The sequence below is a fragment of the Pipistrellus kuhlii genome, unplaced genomic scaffold, assembly GCF_014108245.1.
Source record: "Pipistrellus kuhlii isolate mPipKuh1 unplaced genomic scaffold, mPipKuh1.p scaffold_m20_p_3, whole genome shotgun sequence".
Taxonomy (NCBI): domain Eukaryota; kingdom Metazoa; phylum Chordata; class Mammalia; order Chiroptera; family Vespertilionidae; genus Pipistrellus; species Pipistrellus kuhlii.
In genome coordinates, this window is record NW_023425529.1 from 167,619,125 (window position 1) to 167,637,709 (window position 18,585).

Genomic DNA, 18,585 nt, shown 5'->3' on the forward strand with positions numbered 1-18,585 from the left:
TCTCTAGGTTCGTGGACCAGCCCGAAAGCCTTCGCTTGAAAGCTGTGTTAAAGTAGCTCTTAGCCTCCGGAGAGCGCAATAGGCCCGATAGTCGCCATGGTAACCTTCTTGGAATCATGAGTTACATCACTTTTGGGTTTTTCCTTCCTTTTTCCCCCACCCCCTCCAACTGCGCAATTGCGGGGGGAGGAAGCAGTGGAAAGAGGGAGTGGCAGAAAGGGCGGGAATGGTAAAGAAGACATCCCTCTGGACCAAGACTGCAGTGCTGTGTAATCTCAAGATGCATTATAAAGGTTCTCTTCACCGGTTTTTTCTGCTCAGTATTTTATTTAAAAATCTCATAATATTTCAAATAGATACTATAGTAGCTGTGAAGGTTGGGGGTGTGGGGGGACACTTTAGTTTCTAGGATGAGCAACTGAGCCATTTTGGGGAAGTGAAAGATCTAGAAATGTTCTCGTTCCCTGGTTATCTCTACCCACCGATTTTATCTGGCTCTAGAAGGAAGAAAACATTTTTATGGCTGACTAACACAAGACAGCAAGGAATACCTTCCTCACGGAGAACACTTCTCTTAACATGTTGGCTGACATGTGTCATCTGGGCTGCACATTTGAAAAATGAAAGATGACGGATATTAAATCTCAGGGGTTTTTTTTAAAGCTATTTGTTTTGTTTTTAAATACAGAACTGCTTTTAATTCACAAAGCATTTTCAGCTATCATAGTAACTAAAGGAATTAAGTAGGCAAAACTTTTCCATTTGGCCACTAGAGGGCACTTAGTGCATGTCTGATGCCCAACTTTCCACATAATGGTTTCACTTCACGTTCTATGTTTACTAGAATTAACAAATTCTACAAAGCTTTGGTCTTTTTTACCTTTGCTTTCTTAGCCTGAAAATTCCCGATAGTAAATGATGAGCTCTAAAAGGCTAGGGCATAATTGTCACCTTAATTTAATAAATTAATCACCGCAAAACCATGTACCCCTACTTTTCTGGAAAAGATCATGATACAAAAATCTTCCTCTTAGTACAATAGTTCCCCGGGGGACATTTTATATCAGGAAATACTCTTATTCATGCATTGTATTCACTTACAACCAGGCACAGTGAAAATCATTAAGTATTCATAGACCAGATGCATGATTCTAAGATCACTATTTGAAAGATGAGCTTGATTTTCTCCCATGGCCATATGTTGGCAATCCTATTCTGCAAAGGGAAGGGTTAAGAATCTTTCTTATTGAAATTTATTTATTCAAAGCAATGTCTGCCTTCTCTTGTTATTAGAACTGGTGACGTTTTTACTTTCAGGGTAAGTGATTTATAACATATGGAGTTTTTTGTTATATTCTTTAAACAGGAAACAATGTTTTTCTCACTAACTCTAGCCCTGATTGTTAGATTGCTGTCTTAATGACCTGTTTGCTCATTTTCTTTGGAGAAGAGAAAGCATGTTCTGGCCTTCAGATGTTAGATGTTAAAAATATTTTTAATGGGCATGTCCCTAAATATGGTTTCAGATAAAATATTAGAAATATAATGTGTTTTCTAGTGTTTTGCAGAAACAGCCTATTCACCTACCTCACATAACCTTAATTTCAAACTTTGTCAGCAAAGTTTTAGAAGAAAATAAAAAGTCCCTAGGGACAACCAAATTCTTCTCAAGGGGAAAATCCAGGTGTCTGGTCAAGGTAACATTTTATCAACAAAACGGGGTAAATATTGGAAGGTGGAAAAGAAGGGTGGAGGTGGAAGGGATCACAGGAATAAAAAAAAAAAATAACTTTTCTTCCCAAGAGATAGAATCAAACTAAGCTCAGGTAGTCCCCCTTTGGAGGTCTGAGCTCCAAAAAGACATCTAGGCATTTAAAACAAACAAAAATGTTACTTTATTGATTCCTTTAGCTTTTGTTGCTACACAAAATATAGATACTACAAAAGCATAGTTTTAAAGAAATGATTAATAGTAATGGGAATGCTTAACTTGAATATCATCCTTAATATTATTAACAGGATTGTTTTTTAAAAACTAATACATAATTAGTAGTCATTAACATAATTGATCTGTGGGAATGCTTTAATCCCTATTTAAGTGGTAGTTTAAGTTATCAGGAATTTCTTGTAACTGTATCAAATAGAGCCAGCACTGTAACGTCTGTGGAGAGGCTAGCATCCAGTAGCGATACAGCTTTATGAATCTCAGAACAGTGAGCAGAGTTTTGGTTTTCTCATCTGATTGCTGCCTGTGGTTCCTTCATATATTCTCTGTGCTGCAATGTTCTAGTCATTGTCACCCAGTCCCCAGGAAATATCACCAAATCTGCACACTCCAGCAAACCAGTTTACTGTGGGACACCTCCCAGGACCTTCCATGGTTTAGCAGAAATTTCCTAGGATGGGGGAGCCGTGTATGTGTGTGTGTGTGTGTGAGAGAGAGAGAGAGAGAGAGAGGGTTACAGAGAATTTTGACTCCCTTTTTCCTCATTCTTGCGTGGACTCTATAAGTACAAATGCACTCACATCCCTGAAACGAAAGACCTAGCAGCAAGCAGAAGGCCCAAGCACGTGATGGGCACCGGGGTCTGGGGGCGCACAGGGCCCCTACGTCCTCCTCGTTACCCACAAGCCTCCGGGCCAGCGGTGCGAGCAGGAAGCGGGCGCGCGGGGGCCCGGACGCTGCGAGGGAGGTGGGCGCGCCCTCCCCGCCCCCCCACCCCCCCACCTCCCCACCCCCAGAGGTTGAGAGGCCGCCGGGTCTGCCAAAGCTTGCAGGCGGGGAGCCTCCGGCTGAACACGCAGGGGAGAACGAGAGACTCGCCCCCGAGGACCCAGGAGGAAGTCCTCGCCATGGTGTGCACACGCAGCCCCCGGCGGGCCGGGCGGCTCCGCTCTGACAGCTGTCGGACGGAAGGCGGCCGTGGAGCCACACGCGCCGTCGTCCCCTTTCCGGCCCGTCCGCAGGTGAACCTCACACTTGGGGGGGTCGGACGGCAGTGCCGCTCTGCGGGGTCCCGCCGGGTGTTCCCCAGACGTGCTGGGGATCGATTCGGAACGCGCGCGAGCACGGTGTTCCCTCACCGGCCCGACCCGTCGGCGGCCGCCCCCACCGCCCGGTTTTGTTTTGGTTTTGCTCCCCGCCGCCCCCCGCCGCTTCCGGCCCTTTCGCCTTCCTTCCCCGCCCGCCTACCCCGCCCGCCGAGGCTGCACGTCAGGCCCCGGCTCCCTCCGGCCGCTTCCAGTTTTGCCTCTCGCTCTGGCCCCGCCTCCCCGCTCGCTCCGCTCCAGCCGCTTCCTCCGCCCGCGCCCCGCGCCCCGCACCCGGGACTGCATTTCCCGGCAGGCGCCGGGGCGGCCAATAAGCGGCTGCAGATTTGGCGGCGGCGGCGGCGGCGGCGCCCCGAGAGTCGGGGTGGGGGGGGCTTTGTGCGCGGCGTCGGTGGCGGCGGCGGCGGGAGCGGCAGCGGCAGCGGCAGCGACGACCAGAGCCGAGGCGGAGGCCGCGGGGGACTGTCCACTGGTGTGGCCGCCGACAGACGCGCGGAGGCCGGAGCCCAGCGGACCCTGCTGCTGCCCGCGTCGGCCGCTGGCCACTGGCTCCTCTTCGGTAGCGGCGGCTCCGCGGCGAGCGACCCCGTCCTCCCTCCCCGCCCCTGCCCACCCCGCCGCCGCCGCCGCCGGGAGCCTCACTCCTCCCCGCTGCCGGCCTGGCTTGGCCGGCCCGCCGGTGGCCTGCTTCCGCTCTCGCCGCCATGGCAGCGGCGTCCGGCGCGGGGGAAATCTAGCCCGGGGATTTCATGCGGCCTAGCTCGGCCCCGTCTCCTCGCCGTGCAGCCCGGGCGGCTGCCCGCACCCCAGCGCCACCCCGGGCCCCCGTGTCTCTCCTGTGACCCTGCGGACACGGCTGGGGGTTAGAATGGAACAAACTGAAGGTAAAGTGAATGCGTGCGTGTCTGTGGGCATGTGTGTGTGTGTGTGTGTGTGTGTGTGTGTGTGTGTGTGTGTGTGTGTGCTGGAGGGGACGGAACCTGGGGGGGGGGGGGGGGGGGAGAGAGACTCCCCGTCCGAGTGGGAGGACGCGCGCGGCCCGCCGGGGTCCGAGGGGCGCCGGGAGGAGGAGCGGAGGGCCAGGCGGGGGTGTGAGGGGTCCGGGGAGGTGGGGCCGAGGGAAGAGCCGGAGTGGCGCTGCGCTGGGAATTGGGAGTCGGGGTGGGATGGGGGCGGGGATACAGATGGGGCCGGGGGAGGGGCAGGCCCCGCGGAGCGGAGTTAGGTTTCGGAGGAGACCTGGGCGGGCTGACAGATAGGTTTTGGGGGTGTAGGGTGGGGGGACTGGGACCCCGGGGGAAGGGAAATGTGAAGGAGAAATGTGAAGGAGAAATGGGCATCCAGAGAGAGACGAGGAAGTGGAGGGAAAGGTGGTGGGTTAGGAAAAAGAGAGAGGCTACATGACTGAGGACAGGATGCAAGAGGAAGAAGGTAGGAAAATAGACCCAGGACATTGGAAAGACCTCGTTTGAGGAAAGGGAAGGACATGAACTTGGATGTTGAAAACGGTGGGCACCAGCCGACCAAACATCCCAGAGTGGGAGGAAAAAGACGGGGAAGGGGGTTATGAAAAGTGTTAGGAAGGGAAAGCCTTTTGTTCCTATATTTGTGTGGGTTTTCTGTGCCTTTTTCGAGCAAGGCTGGAGAATGGAGAAGCAAGTGGTTATGCTGTTAGGGTGGTTGTGAAACGGGGAGGCGTGGGTTTTACCATTTTGAGGGAGAAGGGTTAGTGTGATGGGAGCAAGGCAGGGAGAGGCATGGCCACAATTCGATGGTCTTGGTGAGGGAGTGGAGACTCTTCCGATTTAAAGGGGGCAGGGGCAGCCATGTTTGCTGCCAGGCACTGCAGAGTAAATAAATTCCTTCTCTCCGACATCCGTGCGAATCTGGAAGGGGCCGTTTCAGAGGGTTAACCCCCTTCCTTTCTGTTCATGAACTCTTCGCTTCCATCTTGAGGTCATTTAGAATTATTCTTAACCACCGAAAGGAGGTAGTGATGTTTTCCATCTTGTGTGTTTTGCTGCCTCCCCACCCCCTTCCCTCTTCCTTCTGGTTGCAAACTAGGCATGCTAATGAACCGCAGTGTAAAATTTAACCCTTCTTATAAAGTTAAGACTGTCTGTTTACTAGCTGAAGGAATCATTTAGCGCTCTCTTATTTCCAACATGATCGTGAAAGATCTTTTCAATATTCATTGCCTTCAGAGGCCTCGGAAGCAGTCAACATGTTTTCTGCAATTCTTTAAGTAAACAAGGAAATTGCATCGGTTATTTTACTTGGACTTGTGCTCTTGGCAAAGCATTGTGTGGGGGTGAGAAGGGATAGGAAGATCTGCTTGTCATAGATTATCTGCTTGCTGTATTTTGGATATTAGAAAATATGTGTAAAATTTTAAAATGTGTTTCAGATAGCTCTTGCTTATAGGTTAAGAAGCATTTTCTTTCTTTTTTTATAAACGCTGTTCCCCTTCACTTTCATGTAACTAGCTTAATACAAGCTTCAACAACAGTTCAGCATATTGCAAATAATCTATGAAGTAAGCATGCAGTTCTCAGCCTCGTTGAAGTGCCAGTATTTTTGGTGGGAACTTTAGGCTACTCTCAGGAAAGCTACAGTAACTCCTCAGTATATTTAAATGTAATTATTTGTGTGCTGGGAAATTCAGTTTAAATCCTGACAAGTTTACAATAGATACATTAGGTGGAGACTCTTATTTTCATATTGGAAAGGATTAAATGTGTGTGACCTCCTGTTTTGTTTTATAATTATAATTGGAGTACTCTAAACTTTAATTAATCATGTTGATAAACTGTTCGTTAATACCAGGAAGGCTTGTTAAAACTGTAATATAATGGACCCAAACCAGTTGCACTACATACTGATTTAATCTACCCTAATGCAACATTTTTTCAGTTTTTATATAGAAGTTTAGGATGTGTTCTTGATCTTTTAAAAAAATGAAATTGAATAATGTTAGAGTGGTGCCTTATGAAAGTACTTTTAGTATAAAGGTCAGGTTTACAACTTGGGAGTATTTTTATTTGATAAAATTAAGCCCAAATTTTTGGAAAATTTGTGAGAAAAAGTTTCACTTCAAACGCCATTCAGTAAGCTTTTTTTGGAATTAATTTTATACAGATTGCATTTTTATGTCTCCACTCACTTGACATGTTATTTGTAATTAATTTGCAAATTATGTGCATGAACTATTAGTTCCATACATTTTTAGGAAAATGAAAACTATGTTAAAATAAATAACTCACATTGGCAGCTTGAATTGCTAAAAATAAAGCGTATTTTTATGTATGCAGCATTTTGTAAAGATCAGGGACCCTTGTCCAGTTGTCGTGAGTAGTTTGGTATCTTGGATAGGTATCCATATAACGAAGAAGACTATTCTAGTTAGAGAAGACTTACTAATTAAAACCCAAACTTGACTCTGATTACCATACCTATCAGCCCACCTGCTACCTGTGAGAGGTTTTTTTTTTGTTTTTTGTTTTTGTTTGTTTTGTTTAATCCTCGCTGTAGGGTATTTTTTTTCCTATTGCTTTTTAGAGAGAGTGGAAGGGAGGAAGGGTGGGAGAGACATAGATTGGTTTCCTTTCCCAGAAGCCCCAACAAGGGCCAAGGATCAAGAACCTGTGACCCTGGGAATTGAACATGGCCTTTGGTGCATGGGCCGATGTTTTGACCACTGACCCGGCCATGGCTTTGAAAGTTTTTTTATTTTCTTTTTGTTTTTAACTTTAAATTAATAAATGTGCTCTTATGTGGACTCAGTTGAATGAGTTTTGAGTTTTGGTTAAAGGAAATCGGTTGTCTTTGAGATTGAACATTCTTGAGTGAATGTCAAATTTGATTCTAAATACTCTGTTTATGGAGTTTATAATAACATTCACAATAATCATAGTTATAGCTGATAATAATTGTCCTCTTAAAATATGCTATGCTGAGTATCTTAAATGCATGGTTTTCTTTACCCTCCAGACAGTTAGTTGTGTGAGGTTAGTACTATTAACTCTGTTTTACAAATGGGAAAATTGAGGTTTAAGTAGCTTAACAACATTATACATAGTAAATAGCAAAAGTAGTATTTGAACTCATGTCTTTTCTAATTATATAACCTGAATCAGTAATTTTTACTTTTAGGTCTTTTAAAAATTCACTCAAGTAATACTTGTTTATTATTATTTTTTTAATTATTATAAAAGACTAAGAGGTTTTAAAAAGTTCCCCTATTTCCTATTGGTGATCATTTGAAGTTTCTTGTGTGTCCTAGAATATTTTTGTACATATATGTACATCTGTCTTAAAGTGCATATAAATTGGGCCATACTATATGCATTTTGCATTTTTGTTTTAACAGTCTATCTGGGACATCCTTCTAAATGAGCCCTTATGAATCCATAGCATTTTTTTAAAAGGTCGTATAGTATTTCATTGTTTGGAATGTTGGTTCACATAAGTCATTGAACAGGTCCCTAACAGCTTATTTAACTAGAAAAGAGATACAGTACAGCTATTTTATTTTACAAGAGAGAAAACAGGCTTTGGAGACATCCTGTTACTTGGCTCTTTACACCACATCACAATACATCATTATTATGAAAGTATTTGAGCTTTCTGTGAAAGCTCAAGGTGAGGGGCAATTCTCAAGCTTAAGCGCAGTTAGTATAATGAATGCAAGAGGATTAAGTTGTAGTGAGCTAAAGGATTGTTTCTATTCATATTTACTATGTTTTACATATAGCATATGCACAGAATATTTTTGCATACACAAATTAATGTCCAAATATCTTTTTTTTTTAATATATTTTTATTGATTTCAGAGAGGAAAGGAAATGGAAACAGCAATTTTAAGAGAGAATCATTGATTGGCTGCCTCCTGCATGCCCTTTACACCCTGCACTGGGGATGGAGCCTGCAACCTGGGTGTGTGTGTGCCTGAGTGGGAATCAAACCATGAGCCACACCAGCTAGGCATGTCCAAGTATTTGGAAGTTTGTGTTTTGTGTAATGAAGTGGCCTGGGGCAGATTTATTCCGATTTTAATAAGATTAGCAATGAAATAAGATAGCAATGAAATAAAAAAAAATAAGGGGTCCATTATCATCCTGGAAAACGATTTGGAAAGAAAAATGAGACACTGGTAAATTTTTAAAAATGAACTAAAAATACCTCATTGAAAAGTTTTTTAAAAATCTTAGAAGGCAATGTTGATTATTTTTTATTTTTGTCAGGAAGAAAAGTTATGATGGGTATTTATTACGTTCTTTAAAAAACGAAAAGGTAGGCTATTTTAGACACTTAAAAATTAAAATCATTAAAGCTTTAAAAAGGTTTAGAATTTAGTATCCATAAAGTCTGCTTCTTGATGAAATGCTGTGTTTAGTTTTACTTTAAGTGGAGTCTGTCATATTTGAAAGAGCAGCTAAGGTGATTTATTCCTTTGTTAATAAATATGTCCAGCGTTTGAGTTTTCAATGAATGATGAGCTTTATTTCTTCAAGCTAATCATTTTATAAATATTAATAGTGGTAAATTAAAAAAAAATTGATTATACGATGGCTAACTAACACATTTTTTTAAATGCTTACCAAGTTTTGTTTTTGGTTTTTATTGTTGACCTTACTAAGTGCTTAATAAGTACCTTTAAACACTTCCATTTTTAGTGTGCCTTTATAGTGTGGCATGAACAGAAGAAGGTTAAAGGCATATTTTCAGTTTTGTGAATTTAGAAAATGTTCAGTTTTTTACTAGATGGATGTGTGTTGTTACTCCTAAAGTACTTCTGTTTATTGACAAGATTTTGAATTTGAAAATGGGTTCTTGGCTTATTTTTAAATTTCAATGTGAATCTGTGTCATAGTTAATTCATCTACAAATGATAACTCTTTCCTTACGAGAGTTCCCTTTTTCATCTAGATTTAGGGCTGTATTGAGGAGAAAGTGAAAATGAAAATGAAAATTTTTAATATGAATACAGTTTCCATTTTTAACCATAGAAATATATTATTATCTAATAATAAAAACCTCGAGTTTATATTATACCTTCTGAAATGTTGGATAGAATTCCCATACAATAACTCAACTCTTTTCCTTTGAATGTGAAGTAAGAAAGCACAAGAATTATTTCACCTAAGCAACTTGAGGAACTCCTGAGGCCCAATAGACTGTCATGTTGAGTATGATTAGATTTTCAGATTTCAGTCTGAATACTTTTTAGAAGGTTAAAAACATATATGTGAGTGTGTGTTTCTTGACTTTTTCTTCATAGCCTGCTTTATCCTTACCTTGGTAGACAATTAAACATTAATTTTTAATGTAAGGATAGAGCATTTTTCTACCATAGAACATGCTATTTCTTATTTTGGCATAACTTATATTCAAGGTTCTTGAAATATATAAATAGATACTTTAAATTTAAGGATTGTGTGGCTTCCTGAGATTTTGTGGGTAAGCAAAATTTAGCTTATCAAATTGATTTTGAGATAAAGAAGAAAATTAAGAAGTGTCATATGGAGATTTGTGCAGTGGCATTTTGGCCATAGCCAAGATAGTATTGCATCTATTGAGTTTTGTGTTTCTGACATCTCTTAGATGTGGACTCTTAAGAAAGCTGTATATTAAAACAACAAACAAACAAAAACACAAAAACTTAAAAAAAATAAGCATTTAAAAAACTTTTAAGTTGTGAAACATGTTATAAAAAAAAAGATCTAATGTACAGTACAAACAAATAATTAGAAAGTGGACACGAAATTACCACCCAAGTAATAAATTATTTAAGAAAAACAGCAGAGATAGCCCCACTAGGGTAGCTGGTATTGCCTTTCTGGTATTTGTTCGTTAGGAATAAAAATATGCTGAAAAATAACCTAAAAATTAATAGCCCTGAGAGTTCAGCGGATGTAGAAACTGAATGACCAGTTTTTGTGTGTTATTATCAAAAGGATTATCTAGACAATTAAGAACAGCTTTCTTGCCCTAACCAGTTTGGCTCCGTGGATAGAGTGTTGGCCTGCAGACTGAAGGGCCCCAGGTTCGATCCCCAGCAAGGGCATATACCGTATTTTTCGGACCATAAGACGCACTTTTTTCCCCCCAGAAGTGGGGGGGAAAAGTCCCTGCGTCTTATGGTCCAAATATAGCCTACACATATACTTTTTAAAAAAAGGTTTTTTTACTTGCCCAGCTCTGTGTGGTCTCTGTGTGCTTGCCCGGCTCTAAAATGGTTCTAAATGCTGCTGTTTACTTTACAGGGTTGATTACATGTGTTTATGACTGTGATGTTGGGTTTTAATGCACATAAAATATTTTAGGACACTATTTGTTTCAGAATCTTTTTTTCTTCATTTCCCTTCTCTAAAAACTGGTGCGTCTAATGGTCCGGAGCGTCTTATGGTCCGAAAAATACGGTACCTTGGTTGTGGGAACATCCCCAGTGCAGGAGGCAGCTGATCGATGTTTCTCTCTATCCTCCCTTCCTCTCTGTAAAAAAAAAACAAACAAAAAAAAACAATAAAATATGTATTTTTAAAAAAGAACAACTTTCTTGCATTTAGTGTAAACATTTAGTGATTTGAAACCTTGAGCTTTATTAAATGTGAAACAAAAATAATACTGAATCCTGCCCTGGCTGGTATGGCTAAGTTGTTAGAGCATAGGGCCCTCCCACGTTAAGGGTCTTGGGTTTGATTCCCGACTGGGTTGTAGGATCATCCAGTCTAGGTGCATCTGGAAGGCAACCAATCTATGTGTGTCTCACATCCCTCCCCCTCCATGTCCCCCTCCCCATCCCCTTCCCTCTCCATCTCCCTCTCCTTCTTCTTCCAACCTCTCTCCCCTTCTCTTCTTCCCTCCCTCCTTCCCTTCCACTCTCTCTAAAAGTCAATGGAAAAAAAATATCCTTGGGTGAGGATTAACAACAAAAAATTTCGAATCCTACAAAATTATGCCATTTTATGCAAAGTACTATTAATTCAGAATTCATCTCTTTTGCATTCAAAAATATATTTTTAAATTGGTTTCAGAGAAGAAAGAAGAGGGAGAGGGAGATAGAAGCATTAATGATGGGAGAGAATCATTGATCAACCATCTCCTACACACCCCACACGGGATCCAGCCCGCAACCTGGGCATGTGCCCTGACCAGGAATCTAACCATGAATTGAGCTGTGACCTCCTGTTTTATAGGTCAACACACAACCACTTAGCCTACACTGGCCAGGCTCTTTTGCATTTTTAATTTTTTAATTTTTTTAATATATTGTGTGTGTTTTTTTGTTTTTGTTTTTTTTTTAATATATTTTGATTTTTGTACAGAGAGGAAGGGAGAGAGATAGAGAGTTAGAAACATCGATGAGAAAGAGTCATCGATCAGCTGCCTCTTGCATACCCCCTACTGGGGATATGCCCGCAACTAAGGTACATGCCCTTGACCGGAATCGAACCTGGATCCCTTCGATCCCAAGCCGACGCTCTATCCATTGAGCCAAACCAGTTTCGGCTGTTGGTTGTTTTTTTTTTTACAGAGAGGAAGGTAGAGGGATAGAGAGCTAGAAACATCAATGAGAGAGAATCATTGACCAGCTGCCTCCTGCACACCCCCTACTGGGGATGTGCCTGCAACCAATGTATATGCCCTTGACTGGAATCGAACCTGGGACCTTTCAGTACGCAGACTGATGCTCTATCCACTGAGCCAAACTGGTATGCATTTTTTTTTAATAGGATTTAGTGATGTGGCTTTGGATTAATGTGCAAACTCTAATCTTTTAGACTTTTGCTTAGAACATATCAAATTTGCCTGCCTATACTAATAATAGAGGAATATGCAAATTGTCTGGGACACCATCACATAAGGACTGATAGGCAGGCTGCATCCCACCCCCTCCTCAGACAGCTGCGAGGCTCAGGCAGGTAGGATAGGACATGATAGGAGGGGATAAAAAAGGAGAGGGAGAGAAAAGCAGGCCTGCAGGCAGATAGGCCAAGAGGGAAACAAATACAGAAAGGGAACAAAAAAAGATCAGGAATGGAAAAGGGAAGGAAATGCAGGGTTGCACTAAGGAGGGGGTGGTGACCACCAGGGAGTGGAGCACTGTTCGGTGTGGAGCTGGGAGCCCCGCCCAATTGTGGGAGGAGGGCGGAGGCCCCCAGCGCAGGCCGTTGGGACGGAGGGGTGGATAGTCAGGACTTCCGGGCAGAGGCACTCCTGCTTTATGGCAGCAGTGCCCAGGCTGTGTGGGCCTCAGCCACCCTCGATAGGCTGGGCGCCCTTCGCTGTGAGGGGAGGCACAGCTTAGCTGGGGCAGAGTCAAACATTAAGGAGGGTACTGCTTTCATCCTCGAAGGCTAGATCCTAAGACCCCAAAGACACTGGCTAGGGTTAGGTTGGTGGTGCATTAAATGTACTTAGTTGGCTAGAAGTTGGGGTGTCCTGGGCAGGGAAAGGGAGGAGGACAGTGGCAGAGAGGCTGAGGGAAGGGTGGTGGTGAAGGCCTGGTCAGGGCTGGGCCCTGGGCTGGGGGTTAACACCCCTGAATGGATGCTTTAATATCAAAGAGTGCTCAGGAGGGGCTGAAAGCAGGTCCCAGCAGGGGAAGGTTTAAAAGAGAAACCAGTGAGCATGGCAGGGGGGAGGGAGGGCAATAATAGGGAAGGAAGGAGGGAGGTAGGGTTCAGGCTCACAAGGGAAAGGTGAATAGGGGAGGGTGAGAGGAATAAGAAGGAAACAGACACAGGGAATAAAGGGAGAGAATGGAGGAGGAAGGTTCAGAGGGAGGGAGGGAAAGTAAGCAGGAAAAAGAAGGATGCTAAAATGGGGTGAGGCCAGGAAAATAGTTAAATAAAAAGAAGAAACAATGTGAGAGTGAGGGGAGTTTTAAAGGAGGAGTTAGTAAGAAATTAAGCACAGGATGATTTTTTTTAAATGTAGTCAGACATCCCCTGAGGGTCTTCAGACAGAAAGAGTGAAGGCTTGGCTGAGGCACTCCCCCCTCCCACCTGTGCACTCATTTCGTGCACCGGGCCTCTTGTCTATATATAGAAAAGCCTAAGCCACTGTCCAACAGTTTGACTGATAATAGAATGATGTGCAATGACCACCAGGGGGCCGACACTCAACACACAAGCTGCCAAGCTGCGGGTGACTTGGCAGCTGCAGTTCTGGTGACACACCCGGAACCTGAAAGGAGGCAGCCCAGTTCCATGGTGCATCACCCAAGAACCACCCTCTCGCAATTAGGGACCCCTTGGGAGATGTCGGGAGAGCCGGTTTTGGCCTGATCCCTGCAGGCCAGGCTGAGGAATCCGTGCACCAGGCCTCTAGAAGTATAATAATCTACAGATTTAACTCTCCTATTTTACAAAAACAAGTTTGACTTTCTTGCTTCCACATTAAGTAATCAGTAGTGACAATCTATGTTTGACTCTTCATCCTTGGAGTCTCTGCTGGATTCTTGCCTTTTCTCTATATTGACTAGGCCAGTGGTCGGCAAACTGCGGCTCCTGAGCCACAGTTTGCCGCTCTTTTGGTAGAGGGTAGTGTATGAGTTTGCCAGCATATACTACCCTTTACCTCTTTGCACACAATATGCCACAGTTGCCTAACCCTTACACTTCCAACTACACTGTAACATTTAGTCTAGCAGTGGTCAGCAAACTCATTAGTCAACAGCGGCAAACCGTGGAGCCACAGTTTGCCGGCCACTGGGTTAGGTGAACCAAATTTCTTTTGAAACTGAAGAAACTTACTTGATTGGGTTATTTAGACTTTTTATAAATGTTTGAAAAAGTTCAATGTTGACTTTTGAGGATTTTGATAGAAAAAGTTGACAGTTGCCCCCTCCCCCCCAATACAGTCTATTTGTATAAAACTCTTGCAGTGTAGACTTTGAGAAATACATTTTTATAGCACTTCTGCATACATAAACTTAAAGCCTTTATTTGGTTTTTATAGTTTTGTCAGTTTAAACTTCCTTTGTGTTTATGATTTCTGCAGGATCCTGATACATTAGGATGTAGTATTTCATGTTTGATTGTGGTGAGAAACTTCTTGCTGTGCTTTACTGTAAACTTGAATTCTTTTCTGTAATGCAATAGAATGGTATTACTTTTTTTCTGACTAAAGGTTAAAGATATGTCATACTAATTTTCCCTCTGAAAAGATGTTGAGTTTTCTTAAAAGTGGAAGCTAACATAAATTGGTATACCTATTTTTTAAATCTAAATTAGGTAGTTTACTTTGTGTCCAAAAATTTATCGTAGGGTTTCTGTATTGTTATCACCTGCACAATTATGCATTGGTCATTAGAATATATTTTTTGCCCCACTGGTATGGCTCAGTTGAACGTAGTTCCATGCACTAGGGGGTCACCAGTTTGATTGCTGGTCAGGGCACAGGCCAGGGTTGCAAGCTCAATCCCTAGTAGGAGGTATACAGTAGGCATCTGATCTATGTTTCTTTCTCTTCGATGTTTCTGTCTCTCTCCCTCTCCTTTCCTATCTGAAATAAAAGCATATTTTAAAAAATAGAAAAGAAATTTTATTGAGTGGCTGAGGTATTGTTGGTTAAGGTTAAATTATTGCAAACATATTATTGTACATACATGCACACACATACATAATATCCCTAATGAAATGTTGATGGCCCTATTAGTTTTTATGTTTTAATGGAAAATTTGCACTTTCCAAAGTGGCCAGTAGTTTAAAAATAACATTTATTATGTTTAAGTTATGAAAGGATGGTTTATTGTAGAGAAATTGAAAACCATTTAAAATCACCTAAAATCTTACCAACTGGAAGTTACTATTAACACTTTATTCTATATTCTTTGTGTTTTTTTTCTTATCTCTACATTATATGTATTTTCTTTACAAATTGGAATTGTACATTTATATTATTTTGTGACATGCTTTATTATGAAATAATTTTTTGAGAATGTAGTTTTAAAAATTGTTAACATCTCATTGTAAAGAATGTTTACCCTTCTGTTGATGGTATTTAGGCAGGTTAGAACTTGGGGATATTATAATTTGAGACATCTTTACACATTAAAAAAAAAACAATACTGTATGACTATTTTATTATAGTCAATTCCTGGAAGTAGAATTACTTTAGAAATATGAACATTTTAGCCTGGCCAGTGTAGCTCAGTGGTTGATTCTCTCTCGTCATTGATGTGTCTGTCTCTTTTTCCTTCTCTCTGAAATCAGTAAAAATATATTTTAAAAATAAACATTTCAGAAGCTTTTGACACACATTTTCAATTTGTTCTCCACGAAGTTTTTTTTAATTAAGTTTTATTAAGAAATAAATCACATACCTTATAATTTACCCATTTAAAGTGTACCATTCAATGATTTGCATTGCAATGGGGAGTGTTGTATGCAGTTTAAAATATATTTTTTTCACCAAATTTTATTTAGAACTATTTTTTTTAGAAAGTGTTTATATAAATCATGCTATGCCTGTATAATTAATTGTTGCAACCTTGTTACCATTTGGAAAGTTTGGTTTTGTTTTTTTAAGAGGTTTGCTTTGCTCTAACTGACCTTCACCCTGACAGTTCTATTTGCCGTAAGTCATTCAATTAAACATTTTTTTTTTTTTTTTAACTCAGTGGTCAGCGGAGTGTAGGCCAAGAGCCAAGGAAATCTGAATTCCTGTCCCCACTGTATCTTTTACCTCTGAGGCTCAGAATTCTTATCTCTGAAATAGAGATGAAAATGGCTATTTTCTGGAGTTATAGGGATCCAAATTAGATGTGCTAGAGTGTGCCTAGAGCTTTGTTCAGTGGCAGTGTCATAACGGTGGGGTTTATCTCAGGTACAATAGAGTATGATTTTTAGAACCATAACAGGCATATAGGTGATAATAAATGACTTTTTTTAATGTAAGAAAAATAATACATGCAAAATAAACAAATCTTTAGTTACTTATTTATTTATTTATAAATATATTTTATTGATTTTTTTCAGAGAGAGGGATAGAGAGTTAGAAACATCGATGAGAGAGAATCATCAATCAGCTGCCTCTTGCACACCCCCTACTGGGGATGTGCCCCCAACCAAGGTACATGCCCTTGACTGGAATTGAACCCGGGACCTTTTGGTCCGCAGGCCGACGCTCTATCCACTGAGCCAAACCGGTCCCGGCTAAATCTTTAGTTACATATTTAATAGGTGAAGAAATAAACTCGGTTGACTCAAACTTAATTTCATAGAACTTAAAAGTTGAAAGTTAACTAATGCATGATCAGAATGTTTGCATGGGTTATGTGGGTGTTTCTCAGTTGGTAAGAGAATTCATGCTGGTACAAGTATAAACATGAAGTTAACTTTCCAGTCCAAACTTGCTTACACTGTTGTTATAACAACAGCATGAAGGCTACAGCTTCATCAACACTTAGTCTTCTGATTAAGCAAATAGGTGATAATGTAAATTTTGAATTTATAGCATGAAATTACTTATGTTCTGACTCTTATTGCTTATTTTAAAATGAAATGTTGAATACAGTTGAACCTAAAACTCTAAAGTGCTAAACCTGATGAGTCAAAAATAAAAATTGGTCTTTACAGGTAAGATAAACTTAGTATATATTATTTTAGATATTATGATAAGTTGCTTAGTACTTTTAAAACTACATATAATGCATTATTTTTATATCTTGCTATGCTGAATGAAAACTAGAAGGGAAAAGAAAGTAAAATGTGAATATTTGCAAAGTTTTAAGAACCAAACTGAGAAAACATCTCTCTCTATATAAAAACGTAAGCAACCTTTAGGACGGGTCAGTCAAACGACAGGTTGACTGGTCACTATGATGACACACTGACCACCAGAGGGCAGACGGTCAGTGCAGAAGCTGCCCTTTGGTGGTCAGTACACTCCCACAGCCAACCACCTATGGTCCCTCCCCCTAGCCTACCAACCTCCCGTAGTCCCTCTCCCCAGCTGGCTGGCCCCAACTCACTGACCAGGCTGAGGAACCCCATCCATGCACAAATTCATGCACCGAGCCTCTAGTTTTATTACAATTTAAGTGTTTTGGGGAAAGAGGTAGGATGATATGTGGATGAACTTGTTAGTTTACTTGATTTCATAGTGAATAGAACAGGATGACTGATGTGTTACTTAGTTTGTAGTAGTTTTCAGTGTGAGACAGTACCTTGATGTAAGGCACATGTGTCAAACACAAGGCCCGCGGGCCAAATCCGTCCCGCCAGGCCTTGCAATGTGGCCTGCACCGCGCTGTCATCACTGCACTCCGCTGCGTTTCCATCACAATGACAGTTTATGACTGTTCAGTAAACCATTCGGCCCGCGATTTAGGCTGGATTTTAGATTTTGGCCCCTTCTCTGATTGAGTTCGACACCCCTAATGTAAGGGATTGGAAAATAATGTAAATTTTCTTCAAGTGGTAACACCACATTTGTTTTTGATGGGTATGGTCAAGAATAAAGTGAAGAAAGTTGAGGTTAAGCCAATAGATAAGGAAAATAGGGTGTATTATTAAGTTTTATATTGATACATGCAGTTCAATAGTAATGTGGTTTTACAGGAAAAAATAAGATTGACAAAGTAACTTAAAATGGTGTGTAACTTGGTAGAATCATGGTCACATGAAAATTGTGTGATTATATTTAGTGACAATGTTTATGGTTCACCAAAATCAGATATAGATTTATGTGTTTCATTTCATGCAGGTCATTTCCTCAATATAGGATATTTTAATATCCTTGGCCATTATCCTTTTTTAGCAAATTCTTAGTAGAAAAATTTTATGTGTAAATTTCAGAAAATATTTAGGGTGACAATAATAGAGTTAAGCAGATGCTGGAGTAGTACCGTTACGCTATTAAAAATAGTGTTGCTCTAGCCCTAGCCAGTGTGGCTCAATTGGTTGGGTGTTGTCCCATGCACTGAGAGGCCACTAAGTCAGTTCCCAGTCAGGGCACATATCTACGTTTCAGGTTCAGTCCCTAACTGGAGTGTGTACAGGAGGCATCTGACCTCTCTCTCAGATCAATAAAAACATATGTAAAGTTTAAGTTTTTTAAGTTACATGGAATACTTGACAAAACTATTACTTAAATCATTTTACTATAGCCATACCTCAAAAGCCTCTGAAACAAAGAGAACTTGATAGAAAATAAAAGACACGTGTGATGATTATGTCTTCACTTCTTTTCCTCCAGTCTTTCTATATGATCAATTCCTGTTTTTTATTTCATTAATCCTTTTAATAACAATGTAGCTCCCCAGTCACTGTATCATATTACCCTGTTTTATTTGCTTAACACTGTCTGAAATTTTCTTGTTCACGAGACCGGAATGTCTTTCTTTTGATTTCCTGGTACATGGTTGGTGTTCAGTAATAAACTATTTTATAAACAAAACAAAAAAAAGTGGGGGGGGTCGCTCTGTCATGCCACTTGGAATCTGGGAATAGGCAAAGTGAGACTCAGCTTTTGATTTTTTACTTAGAGAATTATTTACTTAGTAATGTTGATTTGAGTAATTTA

General features: G+C 41.3%; 1 protein-coding gene across 6 annotated transcripts in view; it reads left to right on the top strand.

The window, feature by feature from the left end:
• The first annotated feature begins 3,804 nt into the window (after nucleotides 1-3,804).
• The window catches only part of NSD3 (nuclear receptor binding SET domain protein 3), a 109,079-nt gene continuing 94,298 nt past the window's right edge, over nucleotides 3,805-18,585 (top strand). For 5 of the 6 annotated variants that reach the window (XM_045588868.1, XM_036455211.2, XM_036455212.2 and 2 more), the window contains exon 1: nucleotides 3,805-3,935. The gene's annotated coding sequence lies outside the window, so the exon portion shown is untranslated. Of the gene's footprint in view, nucleotides 3,936-18,494; nucleotides 18,518-18,585 lie in introns of those variants that run through there. The other variant, XM_045588870.1, reaches the window with a different exon arrangement.